Below are 18327 nucleotides of genomic sequence, written 5' to 3' on the forward strand. Positions count from 1 at the left end.
CTCTTCCTCTTCCACGCAGAAACCCACCGCTGCCCCTTGACCCCCGAGCACATCCAGCTGCAAAACAGCAATCGTCCATCCAGCCTTGCGAGCCGGCGGGGGTTACCAATGGTGGCAGACGCTCTCTGCTGCAGGTTACAGGAGGTGACTGTAATCACAGCCCTCCTAAGACGAGCCAGGAGATTAGCTCATTAGAAATTCCCAAAGGAATTTCAAACCCGTTGAAAGAGCATCTAGGTCTGTGATAGTGCACTCAGTGCTGCCGCTGCTGCTGCTGCTTTCGTATATCATGCGGAGGACTTGCTTGAGGCCGCAGACAGAAGCCAGGGGTTAATGGCTGGGGTGTCAACTTTTTATGGGACTCAATCATAACAAATCATCCCTGTCTAGTTGCTGTCTGTCAGGGAAAACTGGACCGTCTTCCCCCTCGGCGTACGTCTCTCCAGCAGGTAGTTTGTCATGACAAAGACTCAAACCGCAAACAAAAGCACATGGTTTCGTTTTGGTTGCCGCTGCCGGGCAACGTGGCTCACAAGCGGTCGACCCCCCCCACCCCCCTCGCAACACAAGACGCCATGAAGTAGAAGCGACGTGATGTGAAGCAGAGAACTTGATGGTCAACACCATCTTGATGAAAATAGCCGTGAAAATCCTCCATACATTGATAATACTCCGTGTACGAACAACTTAATAATGGAGCTTTTAGTAGCACGTGGCCCTGACGTTGGTCAACTGCTTAGCTGGTCGGCCCTGCATGCCGTGAGAGTGCAGAGGCTTGGCAAGATGCTGCGTGACTGCAGTCACTCAATCTGCATGTCTGCGTGTGTTTATGTGTAAGCCAAGCCCATATTACCTCAGAGTGAGTGAGAGTGTGAGGTGGTCTGCGTCCAAGTGTGTGTGTGTGTGCGTGGCTTATTACCTTAGCATATGGGTAATGTAACCAAGTAATTATAACACTTGCGCAGCATTGCTTGAGCGCCTGTGTTTGCTTGTTGGAGATCCTTCAGCTTGGTATATAAACAACTTGGCATATAAACAACAACAACAACAAAAAGGCTTTCAGCAAAGCTATTAGGAAAAAAAATAATTTTCTAAATGACGGGAATGTAACTCATATCCACACACACACAACAAGAGATTAGCTTTTCCATGAGCTCATGCATTCTTGAGTGAAATCAGTCACCACATCAGTCGACACATTTCTTTTTTCCTTTTTCTTTTTCCTCCTCTATCAAATCCAGTTGTAAATGGCGGCTTCCATAAATGCAGTGCCACAAAGAAACACATCATTATGGGGGGAACTGGGTCGAGCTCAGCAAATAGTTGCAAATGAACGAAACCCAGACGCAGATCAAACAAAGCGCTGTTGTCAACCCTCGTGTGAGGAGCACCCGCAGTGAGATGGCGGGTCGACAGTTAGCAAGCAAGAGGGAAGGCGAGGTTAACGGCAGCTAGCAGGACAGTTTAGAAATAAGCGATGAACTCCAGCAACACCCTCATTTATTATTATTATTATCCGATATCATCCGATTGCTATTGTAACGGAAGCAGTCTCCCCCAGCAAACCCCCGTGCCTCTGCAAACTTGATCAAACGCCACCGCACGCGAGGCGACAAACCCACAGCTTCACAGTTGTCTCTCGGCCTTCGCCTGACGAGGCACGGCAGCGTTATTGTTTTTGCCTCGGGCGTCAGGCTTGTCCAGGCACTTACGCACCGTTACATCACGCTCCATAATTTGCTAGCGACGGGCGAAACAAGCAACGCCGTACGTGTCGTTGCAGCACGTGGAGGGTGCGTCACAACACGTCCCGGTGCTAAAGATACAGGTGGAAGCGCGCAGCACGCAGTCACCGTCGCCGGGCCATTTGTCTGGTATCGGGAGGAAGCGCCAATTACTGTGTGACGACGGCGAGGACGTTCTGGAAGCTCTGTCGGGTTTTATTTTCCTCCGTGCATTCACCTTAAATGACCTCACGTCTCAAGGCTGTGTTTAAAGCTCAAAGGCAAACCTTCAGTAAACAGTGCGTGCGACCGCGTGGGTTTTCCAATGTGCGGTTCGCTATAATGGCCGACATGCTTTCTCCACTCATGCATGCCATGACAGCTGACTGGCATGCTGAGAGAACGTCTGCGTCTGCGGAAAGGCGGATGGGATAAGGGGGGGGGGTGAATTAGTAGCTGATATGAAATTCAAGACCATGTGGCCGTTTGACGGGAAAAGCCTTCAGTATGCGCGGGGCGGCATTGGAAGGGGGGGGGGGCGAGAGGGGATGGGGGATGGGGGGGGGGGGGGGGGGGGAGGGTCGTGCAGGCGCACAAACAGAGGACTGCGCCGCGCGACAAACGGCGCATTTGACGAACAGGCGCAGCACGCGAGGAGCTCGGCCGAGTTCAACCGCTTTCCCAATCCCCCCCCCCCCCCGATGACATTTACGCGACGCGCTGATTGACTCCGTGAAAACATAAATGCGGCTCCGAAATGCGTTCGGCGCCGTCATGCGATACGGGATTCGCTTTTCCAGCGGGTTTACGAGGCAAAGCGCCCGACGCAGGGCTCCAGCACATGCGGCGCTGTAAAAACTTCGCCACGGTTTTTATATAGGTGAAGTCCCAGTGTGTCCATATTTTTTCTCGCATGTGTGTGTGTGTGTGTGTTTGTGTTACAATGTTCCCTCAGCACGCATGGCTGCATACTTGTCGCAGAGACAAGCTGTGAATGTACAGACTTCCACTCCCTCTTAGGGACGCCGCACCCGTATTTATGGCACAGATACGTGAAGACAAAACGACCGACGCGCAAAAAAACAAACGCTTAAAGGTGTATCGACCCGTTTACTGACCGAATTGTGTCGCCCTCGCTCACTCTATGGCCACTTTGGAGTTACCAATTAACCTGCTGGGCTTGCCTTTGGAATGTGGGAGGAAATCAGGTAGGACACAGGGAAGCATAAAAAGGCGATGCAAAGAGGCCCAGGAAGCAAACCCACAACCTTCTTGCTGTGATTGCTGCGATTGCCACTACTGCACCATGACGTAGTAGGGATAGTTTGCCTGAATGTGAAATTCCACCCAACAGGAGGCTCTAGTGACACTTCTGTGGAGGGAGATATTTCAGCCTATAGCTGAAACAACACTGGAAAGGTGTCAGTCAAGTCTCCCAAAGAATGAAAAGGCATCAGAAGGCTTCTTGTCACCTCACCCTAACTTTGAGCAAACTATCTCTTGAACAGCCCAGTCATCTGCCATACACACACACACACACACACACACACACACACACACACACACACACACACACACACACACACACACACACCGCTGATACAGAAACCTGCGAAGATGTGATCAGCCATAAAAAAAAAAAAACTTCACAGTGATCAGCGATAAACAGGGACTGTGACGAAAAATGAGCGATGATGAAGATAAAGTGAGTTTACTGCAGGCGATTCGATAGTAGACGAGATAAAAAACCATGTAAAAAAAAAAAAAGAACCGGCTGAGAAAAGCCTCTGTTGTTGTGTGTGTGTGTGTGTGTGTGTGTGTGTGTGTGTGTGTGTGTGTGTTTGCCCATTTGTCGGAGACATCGTTTGTCTCAAAATTCTTCTTGTTCAAGCCTCAAAAAGATAAGAAAGCACTTGAACTTGAGGTAAACAGGAGTGCAGGACAATAGAGCCATTCAAAAACCTGAAATGGGGAGAACAAAAAGTTAATAGAAAAAAGTTTGTTCTGTTTATGTGTGTGTGTACGCGTGAGAGAGAGAGAGAGAGAGAGAGAGAGAGAGAGAGAGAGAGAGAGAGAGAGAGAGACTTGTTGGGTACTGTTCAAACAAAATCTACAAAAAATGCCTGATTTGAAGCGTTACATCCCGTCGACCTATACTGCAAGTCATCACGGGGTGTGCAGTGACTTTGCCCAGCGCTTTCTATGTGCGTCTACCCCCTCCCGACACACACGCACACACACACAATGAAGACACACCAGTCTGTCACCCATGGCGATGTGAGTGATCTCTGTATGGACGCCGCTCAAGGGGGCATCTGGTCTTTTTCCCCTCTCAGTCGCTGAAATGTAAACACCCCAGTTGCCTGGTTTTGCCAAATGAGCACCTGGTATTTCAAAGTGGTCTCCTGGCTGTGAATTTTTCCCTTTTCTATTTTTTTTTTTTTTTTTACGTTGGGGTGGGAAGCAAAGCTGTTCTGCATTACGTACACATACACACGAGTGCGCTTGCACGCACCCTTCCTGCTTTGTGCGGCGCCGTGAACGTATAGCAGAGAGCAGCCAGTGAGCAGCCAGTGAGCAGCCAGTGAGCCCACACAGGCACATAAACACACAGCGACACAACCGCTTTGAGAAACAGAAGGAGAAAAAAAAAAAGAAGAAAAATCATGCTTTGCTATATGTGCACGGTGCGCACGCACGTACAGGGAAGCACACTCCGTCATCCCCTCACCTGGCCCTTGTGTTTAGTCTATAGGAGGTGTAACGGTAGACGGTGGGATTAGCGCGACCCCTCTGAGGTGCTGCAGTGCAGCCCTGTGGTGTGTGTCAAGACTGCCTGTCCTCGTCCCTGCAGGCGGCTGCCACTTGTCAGCGCAGCGGTTTGGCCACGCAGAGCCAAGCCAGATCACCAGGCATGATACCGTTAATCTGACACAAAGAGCTGCCGTCATTCTGCACCCAATATATAGTTCAAAATATACACTAATCTGGGAAAATGCATGGTTTTCTTTGCCTGTTTTATGTGGTGAAATAATGCATTGTCTATCATTTTCATTGGATTTTATTACACCAAAATAATTCATAAATTCACAAAAATAAGAGATTAAATTCAATCTAATTTTTCATTATTAGTATTATTATTATTAGTAGTAGTATTATTATCATGATTTTCATAGAAGGTGTGGACAGGATCCAAATGCAGACCGCTCTGAGTTTCAGACCTGGAGATACACACAACTGGCACAAAATAGACGAGGCAACTCAGGGAAAAAAAACAAAACAAAACAAAAAAAACATGATGAAGCAACACCTGAACACAGTAAAAGGGAGACAATGACTATCCATTCATGAGGGCAGGGGGAACACAGGTGGGATCAATCAAGGGCAGGACTGGCAACGAGATACAAGTGAGGCAACAAAAGAAGGTGGGAAATCAGGAACATGAAGTAAAAGTGCAGAAACTACACGGGCACGTGAGAATTTCAAAATAAAAGATTAAACACTAAAACAGACCATGACAATTTCACAGATAATGTATCACCTCAAGCCCAGAGTCCCCTACTGCATTCATTTTAAAATGTTTTATTAATAATTAAACAGCCATCATGCAGATAAAAAAACAAAATCAGTGAGTATCACATTTTTTTTTTACTTCTAAAATGATTCATAAAATCAACTTGTTGGCTGCAATAATACGTTCACAGTGGACGACTGGATTTGGCCTTGGGGGTCTTTGACTCATCTCTCAATGCTTCCCTAATATGGAAGCGTGGAAACTTTTTTTTTTTTCTCGTGCTCATGTGATTTGTGATCTGTTGCTGACTCACACCCTCGTGTGAACAGATTATGACCTGGCGCTGCATTCCTTTACCTTGACGCCAAGTTGCTTACATTGTCTGCCTATCATCAGCGAACACTAACTCATCCTGGTTCACGCTCAGTCAGACCCTAAATGAGGCATCTCCGGTGTCTCTGCTCCGATTCCCAAAGACAACAAATGATTCCCAACTCGCAGAAATGATCATCGGGGGAAATGGTCAGGGGGTCTGCATGGACTTTTTCTTCCAGCATGGTGCGTGTGTATGTTACAGTTGGATGCAATCATAAATCAAGGTGTGTCTTTCCTCCCTCCGCACATGTTTGGAGCACTGTGACATATTTCGATATGCAAATCAGACGCGCTGCTTCTGTCACGCTCTCCGCAAACTTTTCACAAGGGACTGTGACGAGCTCCTCGACTCACTCGAGCACAAAAGCGGTGTTCTGCCTTTGTGGCGAACTCCTGTTCTCCTAACCGGCAGCATCCGCTGGGGAAACGGAACACATTTTAAAGACAAGCATGAGAAGTACCCTGACAAAACAGACAACAAACGACGTGTCTGGGTACAGAAAGTCTGATACTGTCTCTTCTTTTTTTTTTTTGTTGTTCTCGTCTCCTTCTCCCATCTGGGGAGAACTACAGTACCTGTCATGGTTTGTCATTTTCCCTTTTCATTCTCCTGTTCTGTACGACTGTTGAAAACTTTCCCATGGGTGCTGATGTTTTTTATTTTCTAAATCATGGAAGCTGTTCCAGTGTTGCCAGCTCCTGACAAATGACCCACCTTTACCTTCTGCTCCCTTTCCCTCTCCTTTTTAACCTTCCCTCAACGTTTCCTCATCAAAATTCAACAAAATGAGAGAGCCCGTGGTCTCCTCCTATGTGCTGGGGGCAAAGGTGCTCTAGATTAAAAAGAATCTCGCAAATTGAATTCACACTTGATGAAACAAACAGATTTGCATGTGTTTAACCGCCTGAGACGGTGTGGCCAGCTCCAGGCGACGAACTGTCCCACCTCCGAACTGTGCAATGCACCAAACTAATTAATGGGCTGTTATTGGAGAAATGTGTCAAAGAGTTGGAGGTGAAGCAATGTGGAGCAGCGCAACTCCAGGCCAAGAAAAGGTCCTAATAGGATGGAATCGGGTCATTTTATAACCTGATACAAGCTTCCTATCCAAGGTTGTCGAATTCAGGGGGTGGGGGTGTTTCTCTCAGCCTTCCTCTCAAACTAAACAGCCACCTTACGTACAGTATCCACTGGTTTCGCTTGTCAAATGGCTTACGTTGTTTGGGTGGTTTTTTTTGTGTTGTGGTGGCACCATGTAAAGTATTCAGGCTGCTTTGAAGCCACGTTGCGGCGACAGCCGCGCATTCAGGTTGACAGCTGAGTCTATTATGCTCTTTCTTTTGTCATCAAAGGATGCGTTTTGTTACATTACATTAACTTGGAAATTACGAGAGAGTCGCTGCAGTGCCTTTCTTTAAGGCATCTTTCACTGAGGACCTGCCTGCGGGGGTGGCAGGAGAGGGGAGAGCGGGTCTGCGCTGCTATCGATTAGTCCGAGCCCTGTGAGGTCCCTAGGAAATAATCGGCCATCCAAAATCCACTGTGCCATGACTACTGCATGATACTTTATCCCTGTGACGTGGCTCAGATGAGATATCTGGCATCTTGTGGTGAAAATTGAAGGCTCAGAGTCCACGAGGACAAGGCTGAAGTGCCAGATACAAACAGAAATGACAGGCTGTGTGGGTGTGTGTGTGTGTGTGTGTGTCGCTAACAAGTAAAGCATTCAAATGGTGGCCCAGCTCATGGTCCAGGCCGAAAAAAAAACAAAAACAAAAAAAAACACACACACACAAAGACTTCAGATGTTGCTACGCAAAATCTGACAGTCAAACAGACCCTGAAGGCAACACTCACGTTGCCTGGCAGCTTTCGATCCACAGTGCAGCGTGTAGTTGCGCTAGCTGCGCTGATGACAGCGAGTTTTCTTTTTCTCCCCGCCTCAACTGTGAAAGTGATCAATGAAAACTGGAGGCTTGACCCTTCCAGCGCTAATCCTGGAGAGACGACGGTGTGTTGAAACGTGCGCTCATCATTCTCAGTGTTGCAACTCAAGCTACAGTCATGTTTGAAACTCACTTGGTTTAACTGAGATATGAACGTACCTTCAACACTCTTCACTGCAGCCTTCCATCCGCCGTGTTGTGACGTGTCCTTCATATGGCTGATCGTCCTCTGTCACATGGAAGAGTATGTTAGCATTTATTCAAAGAAACCAGGCCAGAAGTGAGACAAAGATAACTTGTTTGCAGTTTGTGTCAAAATGTCTCTCCACTGAAATGCTTTTCTCACTGTGCTCACTGTATTGATGTTGTCCTTGTTTTCTTAACAGAAACAATGGATAGAAAAAGCATTCTGACTGAAAACCTGTCATATGGTTCTACCCCCAAGGACGATGGTTGGGACATATTTATGGTCCCGACAGGTGGTGACGTTTCATGAGGCTCCCGAAACAACACGGCGATGCCTCGGGCCACACACACCAGCACAGCAATGCCTCTTCCGGCTGTCTTTGCTCTGCCTTTGTGGCAGTTCACCTGGTGACTGCCAACGGAGGTCAGCGGGGAGATTGTTTGGCATCCGTAACCGCCGCTAAATCCTCCGCTCTCATCGGGGCGCAGTCACTGGGACAGAGCGGGCAGACCGGCTGCCTGCTCCACCCTCCAGGGCCCTTCAACTATTTACCAGATGGAGGTCTCATTCAAGTAGGAATTTCACACCCTATTGACAATGGGGCTTCTGTCAGCTGCCGCTTCAGCACCCATTACCAAGTGCTCATCCTTTCTTCCGTCTCCTGTTGCCCGATCTATCCGTCTCCCGCTGCCTCATTTTAATCCTTGGGAGGGGGCTCTGCCCAGTAGGATGTTGAAAGAAAAGGCAGGATCTGGACGTTCAAAGGGTCAGCGGTTGGTGAGGGAAGTGTTCACGAGGCGTGGCTTTGTTTTTGTAGGTGCTCTGTTGGTTTAGTTGAAGAAGGAAGTTGTTCAGTGTCGGAGTGTTGAAAACAGACCAAAGGATAAAGCTGAGTGACCTTATGGAACAGAAATAACCCGGTAGAGTTCTCAAGAGGGCCATGACCGAAGGCTGAAAGGCTGAATCCACAAAGGCAGAGTCAGAGTCATGAGGAAGGTACAATTGGTAAGTATAGAAACAAGTCAAAACCCAGAGCTCACTCACACAGAAAGAAGTATCCAGGTGGCTGGACAAAATTATGGTCTTTTGACCACTAACTTGGGACCAAAAACTGAGAAAATTGCTGGAAGACTTCCAGGAACAGAGGACATGATCTGGCACAGAAGTGAAGGGAAACACAGCTGAAAAACAAGAGGAGAGGGATACAATGAGGCACAGCTGAAGTTAATCAGGTCAGGGAGGTAATCACACGGGAAACTTGACAGGACATTGAGAAGGCAAACTTTCAAAATAAAACAGGAAGTGCACAGACAACATTTGGGTTTTGGGAGGGTTTGTTTATGTTTGGTCAACGAAAACATTTGCACAGATTTACCAACTGTGGAAGAGATTTCTGTTTATGTTAAACTTACACAACTTCATTTACATGAGGGTGTTAGATTCCAAGGGACTGATTAAGTAAAGGGTTGTGCAGTTTTTTGCAGAGACTAAATGTGACAAAGCATCTGATTCACCGAGCACTAACACATGCGTTTCAAATCTGATTGCACATTTATTTTGTTCCATATTTGTAAAGGTAACACTGATGGCTTGGGACTTCTTAATGTACAAACAAATAGATAGGTGGGTCATTTTGCTGTTTCAGAGGTAGCAACGCCCTCTGTGACATTAAAAATATCTGGTTTCCAGAACTGCTTCTTTTTTTTCTATAATTTCACTAAAAAAGTGGAGCGAGCAAAAGAAGTACAAGATGGACTTTTCTCATTTCTGCGGAGTTGACTGACAGGCCTTTTTGTTCACATTAGTGTTAAAAAAAAACCCAAAACAAATCTCAAGTGAATTTTGCATGATAAGAATAAGAAAATGAGAGATTTGATCAAGTTTTCTCGAACTGAATCAGTTTTTTGAACTGCATATTTAAAGACTGCAATCATCGGGCAAGAAGGCGCAGTCAGTGCAGGAGGAATCTACAGAGAATATGGCACAGAAGGACTCCCTCAGTGGCACAGCGATAAGAGACGCATAGAAATAATCAAGGCTGCAGAAATGAACAATGTCACAATAATACCAAAATAGTCTGATGATAAACTCCACAGTCTGTATGATAAACCTTTTAACTCTAAGTCCTACATAATGAGCCCAATCTCAGCGCTTCATGAAAATTCAATCAAGTACAAGAGTCTGGTTTGGTGGGGCAGAGCAATGAAGTCCTGTGAAACCCAAGTCCCTGAAATTCCTGTGCAATGAAAAAATAAAGCGAGTGCTTTATGGTTAGGGTATTTCAGCGAAAAAACTTCACTCTCCAAACTTTTTATCATCTGACTCTGATTTACCCGTAAGGCATTTCTAAAAAATGTAGTTATGTGAGCAGATGAGCAAATCAAGATATTTGTAATTTGCGCTGTTTCTAGTTCACACTGTGTTTTTGGCATATTTCTAGGAGAGTTTTGCAAACCTCATGAACCATGGCTGCCGCAACGCCCATGCAACACACTATTTACTGACACAGGCAACAATTTAGAGCTTGACTTTTAATGCATTTTTTTTCTCCCCTCGCCAGATAAAACCTCATCGGAATAACACGCTCCTGAATCAGACTCGGCAGGTCTGCAGCTTGAATGTGACCTCACCCCATTCCAAAGACCTGGCCTCATGTTTGCAAACTCAAGGTATAGCACGCCGTGCCCTCATAATCCCACCCATGTGATTGTTTTTCTAAGGTGCCTGTATTGCCATGACTAAGACTGTCATAAAATGTCTCTCATCGTATGTAAGTGTTCCTTCCTGAGAGGAAAAGGTCACATCCTCCCCTGCAGTGAGTCGTGTGCTGTTGAAAAGGGGGGTGTTGCTTTCTCTCTTCCTGCTTTTGGGTGTGTGCATGTGTGTGTGTGTGGTGCTGAAAATCCCGAGACAGCTGGGATTAAAGGTTGACTTAACGCACTTATTTTTAAAATGAAGCCTAAAAATATATAGTGCACGGCGTGATGGACATCTGAAGGTAGTTCAAGGTGTCCTATAGCGCCTTGTATTGCTCAGCGACGTGTGAATTTTTAGAAAGTGCACTCCTTTTTATTGTCACCCCACTGTTTCTGTTGTGAGCGCTTTGATTGGAAGCTCAGACGGTGCAGACAATAAGATCTGGGCGGAGTCCCGGGTGGCCTTTTCTCACACTCGTTTTTGTAAAGCAGACCCAGTTTAGGTCCTAAAACCCCAAAACTGCTTTCATTCCAGAGAGGTTGAATAGGAGGAGGAGAAATTCATTCTAGAAATCGGCACCACACAAGCGAGGAGGTGTTGCCGCCACAGTTTAAAAAGTTCAGAACTCATACAATCTAAATTATTGATACAGAAATGAAAAATGTGCATCCAAATGTTAAATATCAAGAGTCTCAAACTGCTTCACAAACAATACACTTTGAATCTTGAGTTGTCAGTTTAAAATTCTAAGTTGCTGTCAGCCAAAGTCCAATTTCAGATGAACATATGGATGCAAACTCGACTACCGTTTGCAATGACGTGTGAAGAAAAAAAAAAATTGTATCAGCATGTGTTCAGCCAGAAACTTGCCCGGTGGTTCCTCATTTAAAATGAGTAGAATCTCAAACACTCTGCTATGCTACTTGAAGCTTGACTAAACCCATATTGCCATGGAAACTGAATATTTTTGGTCTCATGGATGTATTGCACTCTCACTGCTCTCTGGGTGCAGGTTTCGAGTTAACCTTAAACGTGATTAAAGGAGGGTTTGGGGATGGCGGCGACGGCAGAAATGAAATGAGAATGGAGGAGGGGGAAGTCTTAATCAGCTTAATAAGATTGGGGAGACGGGGAGCGGTCGAAGCAACAAAGGTGAGGATTGCGGGTTACACCAGTGTTTTGGACGGAGCTTCTGCGCTGCGTTCACTGTCTCTGGGACATGCCAGAAGTGCAACAGAGGTGCTAATCTGCCAAATTAAATGGGGTTCAAAAGAATGGGACTGGGGAGGCGAGTGGCACTTGGGCTCCCATCCTTGGAATGAAAAAAAAGAAAAAAAAATACATTATGCAGCCTCAGACCTTCCAATATAGTCTTGTTTCTATAATTGAATTTGTTGTGCCTGTCTGTATTTTTTCTGATTTAATGAGGAAGAAGAGGTCCAAAGTTTTGAATATTTTGTAATTTTTTCAGAAACTCAAGAGCCCCTCTAGGATGGAGATATACTGTGGGCCAGTTATTGTCTCCAATGACCTATGGCCAGTAGGCTTCTTAAAATTCAGCTTGCTGTATTTTCCGCATTGCCTTAACATACAGACGCTGCAATATCAACTAACAATCTAAAAATTAATTCACGGCTTTTTTTTTTGTGGTTGCCTCTGCCGCTGTAAAATCTGTTGAGTGCTCTTAGCGCCATAAAAGCAAATGCTCTTTGAACGTCCCAACTCTCAGCCTTTTAACATTAATCAATACTTATCGTGCTTCCCAAACTGGCGTCTATTAAAACGGCTTATCTTTTTTTTTTTTTTTTAAGGCTCTATCAGCCTCTTTGTAAGACACCTGTTTGATAAATTTACCGCTCGCAGAGAGACGTTTCTTAACAGCTCTGGTCTTATCTTTGCCCGTGGCCGCCAATTAAATTAGACACAATTATCTGCTTGTTATCAGAATTAGTCAGATTTCTTTTCCCCGCCCATGTCGCACTGGCAATAAAATGAAAGGGAATGAACAAGGGATTGAATCCATAGGCTCAGTTGTTGCGACCCCTATGGATGAGTGTCCATTCCAACAGATAATCAATTAGGGAGGATACTGGGGGAGCTTCGACTGAAGAGCGAGATGTGGAAGACAAGGTTTTGATTTAAACATGATTTGTGAAGGCCCTGGTTTCACTGATGTAATGTCTGAACAAGTGATATTGAATTCTCAAAGAAATTACCCACAGCGGAGGCCATAAAGATGCCAAAGAGTTTTACGAGATGGTTCACTACCATCAATTTGCTGCTTTGAATTTTACTTAATGAATCATTCTTTTTTTTTTTTTTTTTATCGTTTTTCATTTTTTATTTATGGGTTTCTTCCAACCTACCGCACCCACAGTTGCAAAAGAAATAATTCTTTCCATTTTTTTTTTTTTTTTTTTTTTAGATTCCAGACCTACTGCAGTATTTGGATCCCTGTTGACTGCCGCTCCGTGTCATCATCTATAAATCAACCTATGTATGTGGTGTTATTGCTTACATTGCAGGTTTTTTTGTTTACACGTGTCATGGATATGAGGCAATTGGAGTATTGCTATTGCTATCGATATGAGCAGTATGCTTTGTAAACAGACAAAAAAGACAGCAAAAACAAGTCTTTTTAAAGCAACATAACAACACATTTTATTTCAAACATATTTTTGCCATGTTTTATCTTTGTTGCAGCTTTTGACATTAAAGTGTGCACAAATTTCTGAAAAGTTCAAAGCAGTCTTGATAACTGACTTCTGCGACTCGATCATCCACTCAGATATTCACCATCACATACTGTATATATATAGTCTTTCACTCACGCCAACAGGTGTCGCTTTATTTTTAAAATATTTATTCAGGTCTGAGGGAAGTCTGATGAGTTTTGCATTTTGTCATCATCTACCTTGACAAAAAAACAACACTATGTGGAGTTGCCAGTGGAACTGCGGATCCGGTGCCAAAACCTTACGGCAGTCATCAGCCCCTCCTCCGACTCCTCCATCATCCCGTCCCTCTGAACCCATTAATATTTGCCAGACGCCATCCCTGCTTTTCATTCTCTCTCGCCCCGTCCCTCCGCTGTCTCTACAATATGCTGCCCGAGAGACGTACACATAAATAATGTAATGCATAATTAAATTACAATTTCCATTCTAAACGCACTGATTTCTATGCAAACAGCACTTTTTTGGCAAAGAGCTAAAAAGCCGGTTTGTGTCATTATGTAAAGTGGCACTCTCTGGAGTTGGCACTGGTTTGTTATTAGAAACGTGGACCTGACTCGGTGCTCAGCGTGCGTTAGTGGGTCCCAAATGCACAACATGTTGAGTCAGTTCGAGAAAAGCCGAAGGGTTCCCCTTCATGTTCCCTTGAAACACGGCTGCGACATTACAACAGCCATGTTATCACTGAGTTTGATCTCTCTGAAATATGTTTTTACTGTAACCGTCTTCGGGGCTCAAGACACTGTTTAGCGTCTACCCTGTCATCAGACGCAGCATCTCCGTCCTTTCATGTGGTCTGCTCTGAAACCCGTCAAAACATGTGATTTCATTGGGTTTCCACTGACATCAAAAACGCTCCACTGCCATACCATGGTAAATGTAAACGCCATTTATTCCCATTATGCTTGTGAAAAGCGCTCCGAGAAAACACCAATCTGTCAGCAGAGTACACTGTGGAAAATACACATGGAAATGTCTCAATTTCAAGGAGCACATCATTAGCTGTTTTTTAAATAGGGCCTGTTTTCTTAACTTGACCCTGCACTGTGATTGCTATTTTACATTTGGGAAATATAGGGGGGGAAAAAAGTCCAGAGTGTAGAGGGGGAAAAAACAAGAACCAAATGTAGAACTGACAAGAGGCATGGGCACCTTCGTCAATTCGCCATTTTGTTTTTCAGAGACTTTAACAAAAAATGTTTGTCAGTGAAATTAACATTTGTTTTGCCTCATTGTGCTCCTTAACAGCAATCAAACTGTTTACTTCCTTTGTGAAATCTGTGTAAGTGTTGAAATAAACTGAAGTGGCTTTCACACTGTTGTGTCTTGAGTGCAGGTGAGACACTTCTGGAACTCTGGGTTGCACTCAGGCTTGCTGGAAAAGCTTGTCGAGAGCAGTCGCCAGACACAGTCTGGGTATATTTTTCTAGTGAGAAATGGAAATTCCGTTGAACAGACAACAGGGTCTTGTACAGGCAGCAAGTGGCAGCATTAAATAAATAGCTTAGTAAAGCACTGCACACAGCCAACGAATCAGATAAAACAAATGTGCTGATATCAGGATTTAATTCAGATTATGGTGATTTTACACTCACACAGATTGGACAGATAATATCTGAGTGCTGACTAACATATTTATGTTTATTTAACATGATGATGTATTTAAAACCTGATTTCTCTCATACAAGAGTTAATCATGCAAAAAATAAAATGCCTCCTTTGAAAAAACAAACAAAGAAGTTAGTAATTAATCAGAGTAAGTAAGTACGTAGTGGCCACACCCTTGCAGTCGTACCATAAAATGAACCACCGACAAAAAGGCTGTGTGTAAATCTGATGCACAGTAAAATGCCAGTAGGGTTGGTTTCCAATTGAAATTCCAACTTTGGATTTTAATGTCTGAGTGGAGGCTCAGGAGGGATTTGTCATTGAAATGCAAACCGTTTTGCTAGCACGGCTGTATAGGACGGGATGAAAATTAACATAAATTTTGATTTTCAACACACAAAATGGGGGGCTGTTTCAGCCCACATCCAAGTCTGGAAATGCATTTATTCAGCATGCAGTCATTCATTATTCATGTTTATGTGCGTTTGCACCTCATAATTGCTTTATTCAGAGTCATGTCTTGTTTCGGCAAGGGGGCCTTTTTGATGGCTTACAGAATAACTACTTGAAATTTGGCCACTTTGGGTGTAATGACTGTCTAATGGACACCTGCACCCGGTCCTGTGGGAGCATCAGCCATCACAAAAAGACAAGAAAAAAAGAAAACAGCCTGGCGCCTTTGAAAATGAGTCACGCAGGATGTCCTGGTGGCCAAGTGGCTCGCACTTCCTGCCTTATCTGTCACCTTTAGGTTTTTTCGGGGCCACTCGCTATCACAGCAGTCTGGCTCAGAGTTATGTGGCATTGTAAAACCTCCTGACTCCTGACCATCTGTGCCTGTTTGTGGCCATAAGGACATACATACCAGGCACACTTTGTACACAGTTAAGGGCAAAAGGTAACGCAAACCCTCTTTTTTTTTCTTTTTTTCTTTTTTTTTTTTTCTGAGCCCATTGGCTAAATTGTCTTTGGTCATGTGTAATTAAAGAGAAGAATAGGTCCAAGCTGGAGAACAGAGGAGTGGGGGATTATTCCACTCGATCACCTTGCGTTCCTCTATTCATATTTTTCTGGATGACTACATCCCTTTTACTATGATGAATGGAAACCCAACAGCGTAGTATTTTCACTTTCCAGCTACGGCCATTTTATAATTTCTTGGGGCTTAAAGAAGTGCTGCGAAAAAACCGAGCCACTTCAAAGTCACGCCAGACCTCGGGGCGAGCGAGCCACAGAACAAACACTCTCCCCAAAATTGAGTTGATACATAACAAGCGTTGAATTTTAATCCTCGACGAAAGGCAGGTCAGCAGTGACACGGAGGAGTGAGAGGAACACATCGCACTTATTGCCTCCCATTTATGTCCACTTTGCATTTCAAAGGCGCGGCCTCTCATACTTGTCACACCCCAGTTAACAGTTTAATCCTGACGCGGATGGAGCACACGGGCCTTCCTTTGTGAGCGGACTCCTAAATGCCCAGTGGCTGGTCGATAGCCGTAGAAGTGATGAAATCAGCAGGAAGAGATGGAGGAAAAAGAGGGTCGGGGGTAGGGGGCTGATCTGAGGGCTACTTTATTTGCCAGAAGTCACACTATTGAGTGATTGCCATCAATGAGGCAAGGAGATTAGTATGTGAGTGTTTGGGTGAGTGGGCGGCCGTAACAGGGTAAAACATTTGCTGAAAGTGCGTGAGAGAGAGAGAGAGAGTTTAAACCAATGTGTGTGATCCCACTATACTTAACCTCCATGCATTTTTCATAAACCATCCCCATTATGATCAATCCATCACTTTCAGACTCCCAATTCTAAAAGTGAGAACTTTCCTTTCATCTATAGCAAGATAAATGTCAGGTTCCACTAAAGCATGCAACCCTCCAGAAATGAGTCATTTCTCAGACGGTGCCTGGTCACCACCTCGGATAATAAAACACACTGGTGTATATCATCATTATCTCCCGCTGCAATTTCACCGCTGAATCTCAGACCCCCTGGGTGTTGGAGATGGAACCAGCTTGGTCAATTGTTTGCTGTTTGCGGGGTCATAACATGAACAGCGTGCACTGAAGTTAGTTTCGGCCCTCATATTGAGTGATACTTTTAAATGACTTGTAAATCCACCACTGTAATTTTTTTTTTTTTTTTTTTTTGCAGTATTTAGCAAGTGAAACAACATCCTTTTATTCATGGACTCATCTAACAGGCTCATTTATCTTAGAGCTGTGCTCACACCAGGGCCAGTTGTTCTGTACTGTGTTGAAGAACAGATGGCCCCAGTCTCTACCTCTCCGCTGGCCTGCACTCACGTATGTCACCACATTTGATGGTTCGATTCAAATAAAAAAAAAAAATATCAGTTGTTTATCAATGAAGCAATCAACTGTTCTTCATTGATGGCTAAATCATATCCGTCGGCGTTCCAAAGTGGTTTCACAATTATAGTGAAACCAAAATCCACATACTTTCCTGAATTTATTTTATTTATTTTTTTTGTGATTTGTCAAAATTGTCGTGTTGCACTCGCTTCGGGCTTTGCAAATGTGGAAGTGCGGTACGGAGCACTCACACTGGCCAAGTGTCCCATGCTTAAGGGCTCAAACGTGGTTGGGCATGGTACAGATTGCTTTCCCTTCGACGGAAACTGTCAAACCCCAAGTATAAGCAGTTAGAAGGAAGCAGATGTAGAGGCACAGCAGTCACACCAGACCAGTTGTTCCATTGCCAGGCCAAAAAAATGACCCCCACTGTCCTGCACTCATTGCCTCAGCCCAACTGTCTCAGACCATGGCTGCTCCCTTTACACAAAGTTCTTATACAACACACACACACACACACACACACACACACACACAAACACACACAAGTTTATGTCATCATAAAGTGCAGTGTACATTTGGATGGGTGTTAAACAAAGCAGAGAAACAACTTTACTACCACTAGACAAACAAATAAACACAAATTAAGCTAGAAATGCCAGTCCCATATCTCATATTGTCCCATTATACAGACTAAATACAGACACTGTATAAGGTATGGGATCCAAGTCTAAGAGCAATTTTTTTTTTTCCGAGTATAATACTGAAAAAAAATATTGAAACAGAATTGGCTCCCAACATACACTACTTGGCAGCAAGAGTCAGTCCATAATGTTCGGATCTTATCAAAATTCATCAGACCTGCAAACTGCAGTTTCATCAGCTCATTCCATATGCTTTTAAATGTCTGCAAAGTGTCTGCGAAGCCTGGATAAATGAGCAGGAAAGATATTATTATTTTAATAGGAAACATCAGGAATTCAAACCATGTGGCAGGTTGTGAGAGTGTGTGTGTGTGTGTGTGTGTGTGTGTGTGTGTGTGTGTGTGTGTGTGTGTGTGTGTGTGTGTGTGTGAGCAAGGGAGAGAGTTGGAGAGACAATGTGAAAGTGCACGACTGTCAAACTGATTGTGATGTATTTTTGTGTGTGTGTGTGTGTGTGTGTACGTGCACCTGCGCCTGCAAACATGTGCGTGCGAAAGCATGCATCCGCTCAGCTCCCATGA

This window comes from Nelusetta ayraudi, unplaced genomic scaffold, assembly GCF_046127955.1.
Source record: "Nelusetta ayraudi isolate G7.1 ecotype Tasmania unplaced genomic scaffold, CSIRO-AGI_Nayr_v1 ptg000013l, whole genome shotgun sequence".
Taxonomy (NCBI): domain Eukaryota; kingdom Metazoa; phylum Chordata; class Actinopteri; order Tetraodontiformes; family Monacanthidae; genus Nelusetta; species Nelusetta ayraudi.